This window comes from Rutidosis leptorrhynchoides, chromosome 2 (assembly GCF_046630445.1).
Source record: "Rutidosis leptorrhynchoides isolate AG116_Rl617_1_P2 chromosome 2, CSIRO_AGI_Rlap_v1, whole genome shotgun sequence".
NCBI classification, from domain to species: Eukaryota; Viridiplantae; Streptophyta; class Magnoliopsida; order Asterales; family Asteraceae; genus Rutidosis; species Rutidosis leptorrhynchoides.
Window position 1 is genome coordinate 37,939,945 of NC_092334.1, and position 14,554 is coordinate 37,954,498.

Genomic DNA, 14,554 nt, shown 5'->3' on the forward strand with positions numbered 1-14,554 from the left:
TAGACAATCACCATAAATAATAGTTTACAACAGTACTTCCATTGACAATGCAGTCAAAATAAGATACATGGTGATGATTTGGTGAATGCAACGTTTCCTTGAAAAATATGTCATGCAAGACTCCATGCACATAGCTTGTCTAACATCTAAGCAAACAGCGGAAGACTTCTAGGAAACCTGAGAATAAACATGCTAACAACTGTCAACACAAAGGTTGGTGAGTTCATAGTTTTAGTGTTTCGTATAATCTGTATATAAAAGTGGATCACAAGATTTTAGTTGTTTCATCCAGAAATGTTTATCAATAGATTATATAAAAGTGGATCACAAGATTTCAGTTGTTTCATCCAGAAACGTTTATCAAAAGATTATATAAAAGTGGATCACAAGATTTCAGTTGTTTCATCCAGAAACGTTTATCAAAATATTCTACGAAATTGAGCACCCTGGTAACTAAACTTTAACGTATATATAATTTGTACCCTTTGTATAATCATCTTAATAATACACGCAAACCAACGTGTACGCTTCTCAAATAGCATACGTCCGTTAAAAGGCTAGCGCTCTAGCTCGGACGGGGATGTCAAGCCCTATGGATCCATATACTACTACTCGCGCCCACCAGTTCTTATAACTGGCAGTTAACAGTTACCAAAGCTAAAGGATTTTCGGTTCAAACTCAGTGTAGAATTTAGTATGTACTTGTATCCATTGCGTTTAAAATAAAGTGCATGTATTCTCAGCCCAAAAATATATATTGCAAAAGCAATTAAAAAGGGATCAATGAAACTCACGCATATAAATCTAGTATATTCAGTATTTATAAACAGTCGCATGTATTCTCAGCCCAAAAATATATTGAGTAAAAGGGATCATATGAAACTCACAGTTTAATATTGATATACAATATTGCAGGAAAGCACGTAGACGCACGAGGTTTGATTCACAAAAATACCCCCGAACATTACCCATAATTTCCTTGGCAATAACCCATATTTTCCTTAGCTCTAGCTCGCTTGGAAACTCGTTTTGAAAATTACTTGGACATCACTCCGTCGTAATATTTTTTTGTACATTATTATTTTTGTATCGCAAAAATAATAACACTAATAATAATAAAAAAAAAATAATAATAAGATTAATAATAATCTTAATAATAATAATAATAATAATAATAATAATAATAATAATAATAATAATAATAATAAATAATAAATGATATTACGGAGTATATATATATTTGTGTATGAGTGTGATTTAAATCGAGCGAAAACACTGAAATTTATAGATGTGGCCTGAAATCTGGAGTCATGCGACTCGCATGGAAATGGCCTTCTAGCCATGCGACTCGCATGAGGACCAGGGACAGCTCACATTGTTTTGGCTCCTAGCTTGTCGACATAATATAAAATAAATATAAATATAATATATATAATTTAAATTAATTAATTATATATTATATTAAATTCACGTGCATAGTTGACTTGTAATTTTTGTTCCGATAAGTCGTACGTTGTCACTCGACTTATGTCCTGGTTCCGGTTTTTCGAACGCCCTTTCGTACGCTGAGAAAACTTGTACTTTACATTTCGTGAATCGTACCTTTGTCAAAATATAGTCTTAAATCATCCATAAAATATACCACTGTAGCAAAGTTACTGTAGCAATTCACTGTAGCAAAGTCAATTTCACTGTAGCAAATAGTGATTTTCAAAAACACTGTAGCATTTTGGGTACTGTAGCAATTTGAAAATGTTACTATCGTTTACTAAATAGCTTAAAATTATATATATGTATATATCTTTTTAATATATATAAATCAGTTTTTAAATACACATTGGAAGTTATTTATAAATAAATTTTAATAATAAATATTTCAACTTATCATATATATTCAAATAGATATTTAAACCAATAAGTTTAATGTACGGTATCAAATAATTAATACATTGTTACCTTTTCAAGTTATAGTATATATGTATCTATTTACATATAATTGTTCGCGAATCGTCGAAAACAACCGAAAGGTATTTAAATATATAAAAGTAGTTCAAAAATTTTGAGATTCAGTTTTACAGACTTTGCTTATCGTGTCGAAAATGTTAATCATACAAAGATTAAGTTTAAATTTGGTCAGAAATTTCCGGGTCATCACAGTTAGTGAAACCGAGGAATGCCATTCTTGACTTCTGGAATTTTCGACATTTCTATGTCATCTATTATGGTTATGTATATAACGTTTGAATTATATTACACGATATGTCATTCTTGACTTCTAAAGGCTCGGCATTTCAATGTTAGCTATTATGTTTAGGTATATAACATTCTTGTTATATTACGTGCCTTTGTGCCGTTGTGCCTATGTGCTTTGGTTTTTGAACCAGAAGACGTCATTCTTGACTTTTAAAGATTCTTGGTACTTCGAAGACATTTTTATGTCATCGTTACTCCTATCCATTACTTTTGATGTTTTTGTCTCTTGTGCTATCCTTAGCACACAGTTTAAGAAATTGTTTTAGAGAAAGTGTGTGGAAATTCGAGGTTGATCGTGTGTCCTGACCTCATGTAGTGCTATTGAAATGGAACTATGAATTAGTGAAATATAATGGCGTCAGGTCAACGTGATTATATTACGTTAATTCATAAAGAAGTCCCAATATTGTGACATGAGGAATAGAAAGCGAGTCAAAGAAATTTTTTTTACACTACTTATTCAGAAATTCCGATGTATTACATGGGTAGGGAAAACATTCTTAATCTTATTTGTTGATATACGAGAAGCTCATTTTAACCAGATTATCTATCTCATGCGCAATCCTTCATAACTCGCTTGTTAGCAACAGCTTCGCTCAGGAACAGTTTTGGCCCAGGGACTTATGTCCTGATAACAGTCAAAACAACATTTAACTCATTAATTTTCATGACCTCATAACATTTGTTGGTCAAATGTCGCACGACGATTCAAGTCTTCTACTCGATCTTCCACGATCTTACTTCAACTTGTAACCTCTGAAATACATATACTCTGTTTATCATCGGGAGTTTTACACATTCGTTTAATTGGGCGGTTCTCACGGGATTTATGGGCAAATAGAAGTAATGAAATATTTTGTCATGTATACAATTTATAAAATCGTATATGTACGTATGGATTCAAATGAATAAATTTACCTTTACCTATTTTGACTAGTATATACTAAATCATACCATCAAAATTATTTTAAAACCACTCATTTATTGAGCTGTTTAATTAAGTCAATTTGTTTTATAAAAAAATGGTACACATTGTACATACTTCTAAATTTACTAAGAGCTTCATTCCGTTTATGTTGTCACATCAAACGTTTAAAGCTTTTTCAAAACTCCTTTGATTGATTTTATCAAATTTTCGCATTACTCTACAGAGTGTTTGGATCACAGTTCTTCTCAGCCTCCGTTTAAGGATGAAACTTACCATTAAGTTCATTGATAAAAACTCTTGCACCACTTTGGATGCCGGTTTATTAAATTTGTTGGAAAGTCTTTGCGCTCGTAAAATTTTCTGTGGCGACCCCGTCAAAACACTTAACGGATCCGTCAGTTGGTCCCATAGCTTGATCGGACTTAAATGAATTAAATAAACAAAGTTGCATTCTTTTATTTCAAAATGTTCCCCAAAAAGGAAACAAACCAAATTAAGTAGTTTGAAAACCAACCAACCATAATATTAAACCAAAAGTTGACACAAAACATTGCCAACAAACCCACAATTTAAATTATCCAAAATAGAATGCAAACTTAAGTTTCATAAATTGTTTCATAAAATCTGCCCAAATGCATGCAGACTCTTCTAACGACAGCGGAAGCATCAAATAACTCAAGTACCTGTGAAAACATGCAAGTAAACTGTCAACACAAAGGTTGAGTGAATTATAGGTTTAAATAAATAAGTAAACTTTAGACCACAAGATTTAAAAATGTTAGAAAACATTCAACATTATTCCATTATCAATGAGCCACCTGGTAACCACTTAACCCTTTATTTACCCTTGCCAAACACAATAAAAATATACACTTGGACAGTGTATCTACAACAAATTACGAAGTACTAAACATTCCGATTATAAATTGCTAGCGCGACTAGCTCGAAATGGGGTTGTCAAACCCGATAGATCTATCCGTAGGATTCGCGTTCACCGGTAGAAACCAATGATTACAGTTACCAGACTAGGGAATATTTTTGTCCAACTCACAATGAATAATTAAATTTAACTGTTACTTGTGTCTAAACGTAAATAAAAATCTGCATGTAATCACATCCCAAAAATATACTTTGAAAAGTATGTAAAAACGGGACTATAACTCACCTTAAATAGCAACTGAAGAAATCTCACAAACAAGCGAACAGCACGTAAAGTAAAGTGATCAAGAAAGATCACAACGCCGACCTATAAATAAAGCAGGTCGAAATAAATAACTAACTTAGGCCAAGTCTTAGTATGATAGCTATTGTACATGTTGCAAGTAGGCATAGAACATTACTCAGCAAGCATCGGTTTGATTGGAACAGCATAAGGACACACACTTTCTATTTTTAGAAAGTTTCTATTTTTAGCAGGTTTCCATTTTTGGAAAGTTTCTATTTTTGGAAAGTTTCTATTTTTGGAAAGTTTCTATTTTTGGAAAGTTTCCAAATTTAGAAAGTTCTATTTTTAGAAAGTTTTGAAGTTAGGAAAGTTTCCTTATTTAGAAAGTCAACAGAAGTCAACTGAAAGTCAAAGTCAACCGAAAGTCAACTCAAAAGTCAACCTTGGTCAAACATAATCAACATTAATTTTAAAAGTGTAAGTTATAATAATAACATAGGTTATAATGTTATTTAAAGTCAAATGTGTATAATAATGTCTTAACATAAGTTTAATTAAATAAAATGAATTATTAAAGTTAATATAAGTTGAAATGTTATAATTAGTATAACACAAGTATTTAATTAATTAATTAAATATCAATCATGATATAATTATTATTAATTTATAATAATTTTAAATCATATCATAAGTATTATTAATTAATAATGAATTATTAATCATATCATAAGTTTCTAATTAAAATTATTAAATCATAAGTATTTAATAATTAAGTCATAATTAAATAATAATTAAGTCTTATAATAATTAAATAATTATTTAATATTTATTATAAGTCTTTTAATAATTTCTCAAAAACAAATTTAATACTTATCATAAGTATTTTCCTTTAATAATAAAAGTATTACTAATCATAAGTTTAATTAAAATGTTAATTAAATTATAATTAATAATTAAATGATATAATAAATATTTATATCATATGTTTTAAATAATAATAATTACTTCTTTTATCTTAAGTAATTAATTAATAATGAATTCCATAAATTTTATCATAAGTTTAATCATCAACCATAAGTTTTAAGTTTAAAAGTTCGCCGGGTCGTATCTTGAGCCCCGGGTGTCGGTTTCGGGCAAGCCACATATGTAACTTCACCTACTCAAACCACCCGACACATTTATGAACTCAAGAACACTCCAAGAACAGTCCCTAAGTCGTGCATATCAGCCATGACTTCGATTGGGAAACCATTTTACTCAAATCAGTAATTCGGGCGAAACGGGTGAACCGTGGCTCGGATTTAGGTGACCCGAACATAAAAATTCGTCCCACCATCAGTCCTAACCAAATAACACACCCTAAAGACACCAAGGATGGTCACAAAGTCGGACCCAACCTTGTTCATGCCAAGAACACCTTTCAATCTTTAACAAAAACCAAATTAAGCATATCTAGGGCTCCGGGAATCGAAACGACATGAATCCGGAGTCTAAAATTAATGTCTTGATGAGAGGAACTCATTTATGTACTTTATTTTAACATTCATAACAGTTATATAGTCAGAATATACGAATCAAACTGCTGTCCAAAATTTACAAACCGAAATCATACGCAAACGAGTAATTCTACGCATTCAAACAACATTACAACAACCTATACATATCATACTAATCATATAACATATAAAATCAGTAAAATAATTGAAAAATCAAAAAGCTAGGGTTAGGGTTTATACCCTAATCGAGAAACAAAGTAGATGATCGCGTAGAGAACGAAACAAGGAACGCGTTGGTGTTAATTGATTTATGATCCAAGCTTGCTTTTTGATGAAGATGGTGGTTTATGGTGGTGATGGTGGCGGCACAAAGAGGGAGGAGAGGAGAGGGTGAGAGCAAAAATAAAACTAGGTCTTGAAAAATTGGGAAAGTGATAAACAAAATCTCAAAAAAAGAAAAATAAGGAGAAGGGATCCCCTCCCCCCCTTGGCTTCGGCCGAAATTGCTTGGGGGTGGGCCCCATGGGTCCAATTTTGCTAAATGGTGAAATCCTTGTGGCCCGAGATCCCGTACGAAGCCCGAAACGCGAAAACACGCTTACGCGATTAAAAATCCGGAAAGATAACAAACGCGCGACGAAAAATAAATATAAATACACCTATTAATAATATGACCTTAAAATATCATATTTAAAATATTTAGGATTTAAAAATCCCGAAAGCTCGACCGTTGGCTTAAAAACCGAAAAGATTCGCCGGATGGAAATCCGCGGAATGTAGAAACGTATAATTTTAAAATATGAATACATATATCCACATAACACATAATAATTATTATATATATATTATTACAAAAATAATAATATAGGTCATGGAAATGACGTGGCACACTAACAGTTAACGGTCGTTAAATAATTAACGGAAAAAGATAACGGAAAAAGTAGGGTCGTGACAGTACCTCCCCGTTATGGAAATTTCGTCCCGAAATTTAAGCAGGCGCAGGGGTTGACTCGGCATCTGAGAACAAATGCGGATACTTCTGCTTCATTTGGTCTTCACGCTCCCAAGTGAACTCGGGACCGCGTCTAGCGTTCCATCGGACCCGAACAATAGGAATTCTGCTCTGTTTAAGAGTCTTAACCTCTCGGTCCATGATCTCAACTGGCTCCTCAATAAAATGCAATTGCTTGTCAACCTGAAGTTCCTCCAAAGGAATAGTCTGATCAAATTCAGCCAAACACTTCTTTAAGTTCGAAATATGGAAAACATCGTGAACAGCACTGAGTTCTTGTGGCAACTTCAAACGATAAGCCACCGGTCCAACTCTTTCAATGATCTCAAACGGTCCCACAAAACGAGGACTTAACTTCCCTCTTTTACCAAAACGAATAACACCCTTCCAAGGCGAAACTTTTAACATAACACGATCACCAACTTGAAATTCAACATCTTTCCTTCCTTTGTCGGCATAACTCTTTTGCCGACTTCTAGCAGTTCTCAACCTTTCTTTAATTTGAACAATCTTCTCAGTAGTCTCGTGAATAATCTCTGGACCTGTAAGTTGAGCATCCCCAACCTCATTCCAACAAATAGGAGATCTACATTTCCTACCGTACAAAGCTTCAAACGGTGCGGCTTTAATACTTGCGTGGTAGCTGTTGTTATAAGAAAACTCAGCTAACGGCAAATACCTATCCCACCCATTTCCAAAATCAATCACACAAGCTCGCAACATATCTTCTAATGTCTGAATGGTCCTCTCACTTTGACCATCCGTTTGAGGATGATAAGCGGTGCTCATATCCAATCTAGTGCCCAAGGCTTCTTGCAACGATTGCCAAAATCTCGATACAAATCGACTATCTCTGTCGGAAATTATAGAAACGGGAACACCATGCCTCGAAACAATCTCTTTCAAATACAAACGGGTGAGTTTCTCCATGGAATCGGTTTCCCTAATCGGCAAAAAGTGAGCCGACTTAGTGAGTCGATCTACAATCACCCAAATCGCATCGTAGCCACCCGAAACTCTTGGTAACTTAGTGATAAAATCCATAGTGATACCTTCCCACTTCCACTCGGGAATTTCTGGTTGCACCAACAATCCGGACGGTTTTTGATGTTCAGCTTTGACCTTAGAACAGGTCAAACACTTAGCCACATACGTAGCCACATCACCTTTCAAATTTGGCCACCAATACAGCTCCTTAAGATCATGGTACATCTTCCCTGAACCAGGATGAATAGAGTACCTAGACTTATGAGCCTCATCCAAAACAAGTTGTCGCAGTTCACCAAACTTCGGAACCCAAAGACGTCCTACAAAGTACCTAGTACCATCTGCTCGAATCTCGAATTTCTTAGCCATACCTCTTACGTTTTCTTTCACAAAATTCTCTTCCTTTAAGGCTTCTTGTTGTGCCTCAAGAATCTGCCTTGCGAGGTTTGATCTAACTGTCATATTCAAGGCCCTAACCCTGCGAGGTTCAGTCCTTTCTTTACGACTCAATGCATCAGCCACAACATTGGCCTTACCCGGGTGATACAAAAGGTCACAATCGTAATCATTCAACGTCTCAATCCATCTTCGTTGTCTCATGTTCAACTGTTTCTGATCGAGGATATGTTGAAGACTTTTGTGATCTGTGTACACAGTACTCTTGACCCCATACAAATAATGTCTCCAAATCTTAAGTGCAAAAACAACGGCCCCCAACTCCAAATCATGAGTTGTATAGTTCTGCTCGTGAATCTTCAACTGACGTGATGCGTACGCGATAACCTTCTTTCGTTGCATCAAAACGCAACCATAGCCTTGTCGTGATGCGTCACAATAAACAACAAAATCATCATTACCCTCCGGTAAAGACAATATCGGAGCGGTAGTCAGTTTCTTCTTCAAAATCTGAAAAGCATTCTCCTGTTCATCCTTCCACTCATACTTTTTCCCTTTATGCGTTAAAGCAGTCAGAGGTTTCGCTATACGAGAGAAATCCTGGATGAACCTTCGATAGTAACCTGCCAATCCTAAGAACTGACGAATTTGAGTAGGAGTTTTCGGGGTTTCCCACTTTTCAATCGCCTCAATTTTAGCAGGATCAACTTGTATTCCTTGTTTGCTAACAATATGACCAAGGAACTGAACTTCTCTTAACCAAAAATCACACTTAGAGAACTTAGCGTACAACTCTTCTTTCTTTAACAAATCAAGCACTAACCTCAAGTGTTCTTCGTGCTCTTCATCACTCTTAGAATAGATAAGGATGTCGTCGATGAAAACAATAACGAACTTGTCCAGATAGGGTCTACACACACGGTTCATGAGGTCCATGAACACAGCAGGTGCATTTGTCAATCCGAACGGCATAACAAGAAATTCAAAGTGACCGTAACGGGTGCGAAAAGCAGTTTTTGAAACATCAGATTCTTTAACACGCAACTGATGATAGCCAGAACGAAGATCAATTTTTGAATAAACAGAAGAACCCTGAAGCTGATCGAACAGATCATCAATTCTCGGAAGAGGATAATGATTTTTAACAGTGAGCTTATTCAGTTCACGATAATCAATGCATAAACGAAAAGAACCATCCTTCTTCTTAACAAACAGAACAGGAGCTCCCCAAGGGGACGAACTAGGACGAATAAAACCCTTGTCTAACAACTCACGGAGTTGACTTGACAATTCTTGAAGTTCAGAAGGCGCAAGACGATAAGGAGCACGTGCTACAGGAGCAGCGCCGGGAACAAGATCAATTTGAAATTCTACCGCGCGTTGCGGCGGAAGGCCAGGTAAGTCATCGGGAAACACCTCGGGAAAATCCCTAACAATATGAACGTCATCAACGTTCTTTACTTCCTTACTAGGATCAACAACATGTGCAAGGATAGCATGACAGCCCTTGCGGAGATGTTTACGAACTTTCATACAGCTAATAAGGTTTAACTGTGTGCATTTCTTATCTCCAAAGACCATCAGTGGCTCTCCAATCACATCAGTAATACGAATAGCCTTATCATAACAGACGATCTCGGCACGGTTCGCGGACAACCAATCCATACCAATAACAATATCAAAACTACCAAGTTCAATCGGTATCAAATCTATCTCGAAATCCCTACCACCCAGATTAATGTTACACCTACGATGTACAGTCTTAGCAGTAAGTTCCTTACCATTAGCTACTTCAATAACATAAGTATTGTCTAAGAGAGTTAACGGCGTTTTGATTCTCGGACTTAATTTACTCGACACGAAACTTAAATCAGCCCCTGAATCAAATAGAACATAAACTGATAAATCGTTGACTGAGAACGTACCAGTAACAAGCTTAGGATCTTCCTCCGCATCCTTAGCATTAATGTTGAACGCTCGGCCGCGTGCAGTCTCTGCAGTCTTCTTGTTGGGACAAGCATCTCGGAAATGCCCCGGCTTCCCACACTCATAACAAACCCTCGGATTACCTCCATTATTCGATTTCCCATTACCGTTACCGTTACCACCTCTATTACCAACATTATTATTATTACCACCAGTCGCGGGAGTAGCAGACCCCGGCAAAAGCACTGTACAATCTTTAGCAATGTGCCCTTGCTTAGAGCACCTCTTACAAGTAACTGTGCAGTAACCATCATGAACTTTATAGCAACGAGGACACACACGCTGATTTCTGTTGTTAGCACCTGAGGTATCCTGTTTCTTCTGCTGATTTTGGTTTTGATTGCGGTTGTTATCCCACTTTCGTTTCCCATTATCAGCCTTCTTGACAACCTCCTCACTACTTTCAACAACTGTAGTCTTGCTTCTTCTCAACACCTTGTCATTAAGTTTGTGGGCCATAGACATAGCTGCCTCAATAGTCTGGGGTTCACTGGACTCAACCCCGTGTTCAATCTTCTCGGACAAACCATCAATGTAAGCCTCAATTTTGCGGTCCTCATCCGCATAAACCCTAGGACACAGTAAAGTTAACTCGAAAAACCTTCGTTCATAGGCATCTAACTCGGTGCCATGCATTTTCAAATTCTTGAGCTCAACCTCTAGCTTCTTAAGCTCACCCCGAGGTCTATAGCGAGTGATCAATCTTTCCTTAAAATCATTCCAGGCCAAACCATAAGCTACATCGCTTCCCAAACTACTAACCAGATTGTTCCACCATGTCAAGGCACTATCCTTGAGAGTGCAACTAGCGAAACTAACTTTGTCCTCTTCACGGACCCGACTGACCCTGAAAATGGATTCGATTTTCTCGAACCAACGAGTAAGCCCTATTGGTCCTTCCGTACCACTGAATTCTTGGGGTCGACCAGCCATAAAAGTTTTGTGGGAGCATCCCACGTTGTTGTTCACATTGGCGTTAACATTAGCATATGCTGCCATAGCAGCAGCAATTCCTTCATTGATCAGGCGTTGCATACGCGCTTCAGTGGACTCTCTTGGAGGCATGATCTTCAAAATAGAATAACACATCCGTTAGTACCAAGAATAATACTAGTGTCATAAAGGAATAGATCAAAACACGAAAAGACTAACCATTAAGATATTAGTCAACTAACACTATGAGTAATAACATGACAGTTATGATTGTTATAGAAATAACCATCACATGCATACATATTTTATGATAACATCATACAACATACATAGCACCTAACATACATGAACATATATTACGCATAATATAACATGCCAAGAGCCACAACATCAGAAATAAAACATGATAATGATAATAGATATCATAAAAATAACCATCCATACATAATGAAAAATATCCCATAACAAAATCTTAATAAAATCCTCGGCAAAACGCCGTACATAACCCAAAATGTATGTATAAAAAGGACATTAAGTCTGATGAAATAGATAATCAATATGAATAATCACATCACATTCGCTTAGAGCGGGTGTGATAAGCTGGTCCAGCATGAGTCTCAGCAGGATCCTCATACTTACGCAACTTCCCTTTCACAACATCCAACTCTTCCTTCAACACACGAACAGTGCTCTCGAGAGCCTCGAACTTAGCATTAACTTCTCGATCACGCTTGCGGTTCGCATCCTCAACCCTATGCTTGAAAGTGATAAAGTTACCCATGTCGGCACGGATCTCGTCCATAACTTCATTATGTGGCAAGGTGCGCAAACAATCACTAAGGGCGTTAATACGTGTCACCTCATTATAAGCCCGGTTCATATGAGTAATGGTAGAAAAATAGTAATGGACAGGATCATCGATCTCCGGTTGATTAGCACGACGTCTAGCAGGAGACGGTGGAGCAGGAGCAGCAACAGAGTTATCGCTCGAAGTCGACATCTGCAAACAGCAAAACCGCAAACCATATACCAAAAGATATGAAAGCTAATAATATAACTTATACGAAATGAAATGCATAATAATGCTATAGCAAAAATGGTCGGGCTGTAGACTAGACTCTAATGCACCCTAATAACCACGGGTTGACCACATTAAGACCGCCTAGTTCCCTACAACCAGAGCTCTGATACCACATGTGGCGACCCCGTCAAAACACTTAACGGATCCGTCAGTTGGTCCCATAGCTTGATCGGACTTAAATGAATTAAATAAACAAAGTTGCATTCTTTTATTTCAAAATGTTCCCCAAAAAGGAAACAAACCAAATTAAGTAGTTTGAAAACCAACCAACCATAATATTAAACCAAAAGTTGACACAAAACATTGCCAACAAACCCACAATTTAAATTATCCAAAATAGAATGCAAACTTAAGTTTCATAAATTGTTTCATAAAATCTGCCCAAATGCATGCAGACTCTTCTAACGACAGCGGAAGCATCAAATAACTCAAGTACCTGTGAAAACATGCAAGTAAACTGTCAACACAAAGGTTGAGTGAATTATAGGTTTAAATAAATAAGTAAACTTTAGACCACAAGATTTAAAAATGTTAGAAAACATTAAACATTATTCCATTATCAATGAGCCACCTGGTAACCACTTAACCCTTTATTTACCCTTGCCAAACACAATAAAAATATACACTTGGACAGTGTATCTACAACAAATTACGAAGTACTAAACATTCCGATTATAAATTGCTAGCGCGACTAGCTCGAAATGGGGTTGTCAAACCCGATAAATCTATCCGTAGGATTCGCGTTCACCGGTAGAAACCAATGATTACAGTTACCAGACTAGGGAATATTTTTGTCCAACTCACAATGAATAATTAAATTTAACTGTTACTTGTGTCTAAACGTAAATAAAAATCTGCATGTAATCACATCCCAAAAATATACTTTGAAAAGTATGTAAAAACGGGACTATAACTCACCTTAAATAGCAACTGAAGAAATCTCACAAACAAGCGAACAGCACGTAAAGTAAAGTGATCAAGAAAGATCACAACGCCGACCTATAAATAAAGCAGGTCGAAATAAATAACTAACTTAGGCCAAGTCTTAGTATGATAGCTATTGTACATGTTGCAAGTAGGCATAGAACATTACTCAGCAAGCATCGGTTTGATTGGAACAACATAAGGACACACACTTTCTATTTTTAGAAAGTTTCTATTTTTAGCAGGTTTCCATTTTTGGAAAGTTTCTATTTTTGGAAAGTTTCTATTTTTGGAAAGTTTCTATTTTTGGAAAGTTTCCAAATTTAGAAAGTTCTATTTTTAGAAAGTTTTGAAGTTAGGAAAGTTTCCTTATTTAGAAAGTCAACAGAAGTCAACTGAAAGTCAAAGTCAACCGAAAGTCAACTCAAAAGTCAACCTTGGTCAAACATAATCAACATTAATTTTAAAAGTGTAAGTTATAATAATAACATAGGTTATAATGTTATTTAAAGTCAAATGTGTATAATAATGTCTTAACATAAGTTTAATTAAATAAAATGAATTATTAAAGTTAATATAAGTTGAAATGTTATAATTAGTATAACATAAGTATTTAATTAATTAATTAAATATCAATCATGATATAATTATTATTAATTTATAATAATTTTAAATCATATCATAAGTATTATTAATTAATAATGAATTATTAATCATATCATAAGTTTCTAATTAAAATTATTAAATCATAAGTATTTAATAATTAAGTCATAATTAAATAATAATTAAGTCTTATAATAATTAAATAATTATTTAATATTTATTATAAGTCTTTTAATAATTTCTCAAAAACAAATTTAATACTTATCATAAGTATTTTCCTTTAATAATAAAAGTATTACTAATCATAAGTTTAATTAAAATGTTAATTAAATTATAATTAATAATTAAATGATATAATAAATATTTATATCATATGTTTTAAATAATAATAATTACTTCTTTTATCTTAAGTAATTAATTAATAATGAATTCCATAAATTTTATCATAAGTTTAATCATCAACCATAAGTTTTAAGTTTAAAAGTTCGCCGGGTCGTATCTTGAGCCCCGGGTGTCGGTTTCGGGCAAGCCACATATGTAACTTCACCTACTCAAACCACCCGACACATTTATGAACTCAAGAACACTCCAAGAACAGTCCCTAAGTCGTGCATATCAGCCATGACTTCGATTGGGAAACCATTTTACTCAAATCAGTAATTCGGGCGAAACGGGTGAACCGTGGCTCGGATTTAGGTGACCCGAACATAAAAATTCGTCCCACCATCAGTCCTAACCAAATAACACACCCTAAAGACACCAAGGATGGTCACAAAGTCGGACCCAACCT